Source organism: Taurulus bubalis, assembly GCF_910589615.1.
Source record: "Taurulus bubalis genome assembly, chromosome: 11".
NCBI classification, from domain to species: Eukaryota; Metazoa; Chordata; class Actinopteri; order Perciformes; family Cottidae; genus Taurulus; species Taurulus bubalis.
Window position 1 is genome coordinate 22,041,828 of NC_136599.1, and position 5,299 is coordinate 22,047,126.

Sequence of the window (5,299 nt, forward strand, 5' to 3'; positions counted from 1 at the left end):
TTTTTTTGCGGGGGACTATTTTCAGATATGGATTAATACACCTTCAGTGTGGTTTGAGCATGTGGTAGTGAGTCAGACTAAGCTACAGTGCTTAAAGTTGAGCTTCACATATACTATTCTTGATTTTGAAAATTGTGCTTCATAAAATGGTTTCACTCAAGGCCCACTTACGAACTTTTCCGGAGCTTTCAACCTGCTGGGGAAGCATGTGAAATGACAAGAGCCCACCCACTTATACTGTATATCTCCAGGTTAAGATAGTTGAAATCACAATAATGATCTACACGCATCGTCTGAATTCACACTGTTAAGTTCAGACTTAAGTGTGTGGGATCTCTGTAAATCTACGAGTAGAAAGGGGATATAATATTCATAACTATGTTTTCCTTAGTCTAAAACCACCTGGATTTACTGAACGGAAAGACCTTTGTGTTTAACGTGCCCTCCACTAAATCTGATAGAATGATTAAATGTCTTCATGATATGTTTCTGCTCACAATGTGATGGGATAAGTCAACACAAACAATGTTTTTTCAATTCAAGTCTCACACTGTACACACATCAATAAACAATATTTATGGCTTCATTTATATTTACTTCTTATGGAATCACCTTCAGCAATACGTGGTGCCCTCCTGCTAATTGAAAGCCTGGAATTGAAGGGAGAAAAACAACAACAACAACAACAACAACTATTGCACATACATACATTCATTCAGTACATCCCAACTCTGTCCTAATTAAGCCTGATAAATTAATGAGATGAATGTATTCCTTGCTAATGACAGAGAAGGACACTGCATGTGCTGTGTTAATTAAAACGACATGAAACAGTGTAAAGGAAGTAGCGTCGCTCAGCGAGGGATCCTCATGTGGGAAAGATTGTTTACAAAGTTAATAAGCGTAAGTAGTTTCATTAAAAAGTTTGTTTTTATTTGCAGGAATTCAAATGAAAACTAAATACGGGACACATTTAGAGAACCGAATAATGAAATGGAGGATCACTGCTCTGGGTGACGAGAAGGAGCTTCAGAGGCAGCTGGAAAAGATGTGCTGTTTGTAACGTTTGGGAATGCAGTTTGTTCAAAGGTCAAAGTGGAGTTATGCATTATGCAACAAACTCTGGGGCCTTTTGGGAAGAAATTTCATCAGAGCTGGCAAACCTGAGCCAAACATGGGCCCTCGAGTCCGCGGCGACATCATCTGTTGAGGTAGAAAAATCCCTTTATGAACTTCCAGGAATGTTTTCCAAAGAAAAGTTGAGACAGTTACTGCCCTAATGTAAAAAAGACTCACCCTGGCTACACTTCACCCCCTTCTTGTGAGATAAAGTTCCTCTCTCACAGCGTTTAATGTCCCTGTGGTAATAAAAGTTCTTTCTCTCCGACAAGGCCCCAGCTGTCCAGCTGCGTCACTCTCAGTAAAAGTCCTCTTTGTTTCCCTTTCCCGATTCCCCCCCCCAAAAAATCTTTGGACAGGCCGATTTGCAATTCTCAAGGCAAAACAGGGGTCAAAGGCCACAAGCCGATATAGAAGCAGCCACCTCGGGGTAGATGGGACATCCTGGTTTCCATTCCCCTGGGTGGGAAACCAGGCTTTGTGCTCTTGAGTCTCTTCCCCCCCACACACACACACATTCACCCCTACTCACTCATAGACTCAACAGGACATCAGTCTGCATGCTGATAAAAGGTGAACGCTTTTGTCCAGGAACCTGATCACAGCTTTTATCTGCTATAGTTAAAAATAAATCACGAAAATTCTTCTCATTTCTTTATGCTGTGAAAATGAGTTTATTTACTGCTGTGGCGCAGTGGGGTCTTTTCAAATGAGCATGCACGTGGAACACTTGGATAACATATCCAGGACATTCAAATCTAAAGCATTGCATTGGAAATACCCGACAAACTACCCAATGTACCCTCGCGGTTATTTCGCTTTTCTCGGTCCTAAAAGGCCGCTTCAAAAACTTCACCTCAGAGCAGCAGCTTTGGGTTTAAAGTCATTGCATTATTTTTCCATTACAGTCAAGAGGGCCCATGTTTAATGGCCACAATTACAATGTTTAAGGTCACGACTACTCAGAATCACACTCCCAACACAACAACAACAACACAAACAAACAGTAAAGCACAGCTCGATTGACCTTGTGTGCAGGAGCCAAAGTGAGCTAATTCTCCCCCAGTTATCTCCTCAAATATGGGCCTGTCAGCTCAGCCCTGAAATAGTTTCCCATCGTCATTAGAACCCACTCAACCAGCCAATAAATGGTGATGACTTTGTTTTTTCGAGTCCCTCAGTCTGGTATCAATCACGCTTTGTAGTAAACACCTAATGTGCACTTAGCGTTATCCCAATATTCTCACCCTCCTCATCAATTTTCCACTTTGTATCGATCAGAGACTAATGCCCCTCCCGGTGTGCGGCGGGATTGTTTGAACTGCTCATGAGGCCCCGAACAATGAACCCTATACGTTGAAACCTGTGCATCCTGCCTGAGGCGCCCTTTCATCTGGCAGAGAGAAAGAAAACGTCTGTACTCTGGCAACAGGAAGCGCCACGGAGAGAAGAAACTCGCTCTCCATCATCTTGGCATTTGCGTGTGCGGCTGCAGCGTCACACTGGGTCAAACAGTGGAAAAAGCAAATCCATAGATGTGAAGCCGATGAGCTCACAGACAATTGCATAAACCCATCCATCCCCCAGTAGATTAACCTCCGTTGATAACCGCAGGCTGGTGACGTCAATGCTGCTCTCTCTCTCTCCCCCCCCTCTCTCTCTCTTTCTCCCTCTCTCTCTCTCTTCCACACCCCACACAAGTCCAGAGCCCAGGAGGCTGTCCCATCATGAGGGTATAACACAGGAGGAGGTATAGAGACCTGCCTTATGTTTCAGAGGACAGTAGCAGAGCCTAACAATAGAACAAACATAAATCAATGGGCACATTGTCAATAATACTGAGAGCCAGCCTTTATATTTCAATGTACACTACTACAAGTAGACTTTTTTTAAAGGAGATTATCATAGCAAATACAAACAAATATTAAATCAATAGGTCTTTCATTTTGGCAACTATAATCATAGTTCACTTTGAGCATTAAGCAAACTCCATTCTTCCACGTTGCAGCATTGACAGCAGCTTACAACAATATGGCTGTGGTATGTTTTAGCTCCATCAATAATTAACAGCCATACAGTGACAGGTGTGCTGTTTTCAGCTTCCATTATGACCCAGCTAATTGGAGATGAGGATTTAATGATCTATCTAAGCATGTTTTTTTTTCAAGGGCCCATATAGTAAAAGTTAAAAAAAAGATTCTGACTTAGAAATGTAAGAGACTTTTTCAGTGTTTTTCTAGGTGCATCAAGGTAGCTAGGGTGAGTCTGAACAGGACAGGAAAAGAAGCTTGTTGTGCAAAAATAAAAGAGGGAGGAGGCTAAGCTGGGTATCCTCGGAATTGTTGAAATGTTTATATATATATATATATATATATATATATACTGTAATCAAAAACTGTATTTCATCTTGACTTTTATTTTACTAGTAAATGTATTTACTAAACAAGATCTGGAAAAAAAAGATAGACAGAAGTCTGAATGATGAGTGGTATGTACAGGAAATATAAATACGTATATATATATATATATATATATATATATATATATATATATATATATATATATATATATATATATATAAAGATGACATGAACAGGAATATCTCTAAACGGGCGGTTAAATCTACCTCGTTTAAATGAGCCGACAACCCTTGTTTTGAAGGCGCTAACCGGAAGTTGCGTCGGGTAGTTGTAAACGCGTAGCTGCACGCGCAGTGTTCAACAGATCGCTCTCACCTCACAGCGACTCGGCGGAGGCACAGAAAGAAAAAAAAGAGAAGGGGAACGTTTGTCGACCCTTGACAGCTTTCCGAGACTGCTATGACATCTCGCAGGTAAAGTCGACTTTCTTTTAGTTTTTTTAAAAACTGTCATGAATTGCTCCGTTTAATACTGGACGGCCGCTCGCGCGGAGCAGAGCGGCCGGAGGTTGTGCGAGCGAGACCCGAACTCGAGCCGCCAGCGAAGAAAGCAGCGGCACCTCAACTTTGCTCGTGCCTCGGGACCTCCGCCGCACACGCACTTGACAACTCGTATCCTCAATTTCTACCCAAAGATAATCTCCATTGTTCTTCCGTGTAAATTGTGAAGTAGTTATATATGTATATATGTTTATAACTGTTTTTGCTTAAAGTGTGGTGGAAGCAAAAAGGTGGCCACGTCGAAAGCTTTGATAGATATAGCGTTAACACTTTGTTTTGCTAGCTGCTGCAAAAGTGAAATAAGAGTGGAATCAAATCCACGACAGGGTGTTTTTTACTTTAATTTGCATTGTGTGCGCATGCAACGTTATTCTCTATCAGTGGTGTGATTTATTTCTGAGCTGTGGCTAAGTCAGACCTTTTTTTTTAAGTTAACAACGTGAACTCCATGTCGACTTGTATATGTCCATGCATCGCACACCCCTCTGTCTAGTCTAGTGTAATGGACTCTTTATTCTTTTTCTGTCTCTGTCGTCTCTCTCTTTGTTTCTCTGCATGCCACAGTGCAGGAAATTGTCTTATGGCTTCCTGTGAATCAGAGAGGAGGCCATTAAAGTAAATGTATAATACATTTTAAAAAAGGCACTTAAGTACCCCCCCCCCCCCCCCCCCCCAAAAAAACAACAACAACAACAACCAAGTTCATATATGATAATATCAAAGCAACATCGGTCCCATGTCTCACCACTTAATGTCGTGTATGCAATTAGTTACTGAAGCTTAAAAACAATCAATTAAAGACTATATAATAATAGTAGAAACATAACTAGTTAATACTAATAACTAACGTGTACTTATAGCAACAAAATATATGCAATCACACTTTTTAAATGAAGTTTGGGTGGCCTTGAACTCTTGAACTCTTTGGTGATCATTGTGTACGGTGTACATATTCCTGGCCCTCTGACCAGAAATGATTTGTAGGTCTCCCTGAAACATTGACCTGCTTCGTGTGGAATCAGGAGCTATGCTGAATACCGTGAACATGAGTGGTATGCACATACTGTAGTTATTTAGTATTTTTCATGATTCATTCACATAATGTCAGCTTCCCTGTGTGGTTTGCAGTACACAGTAAGCAGATATTAAACTTACAGTACATCAAAATGTTTTGTTTTATTTAGGTTCTTTGGTGGGGCATGTGAAACGTTGCAGGGAAATGCGCGCACACAAACACACACACTCGTCGACTTTGGGTGC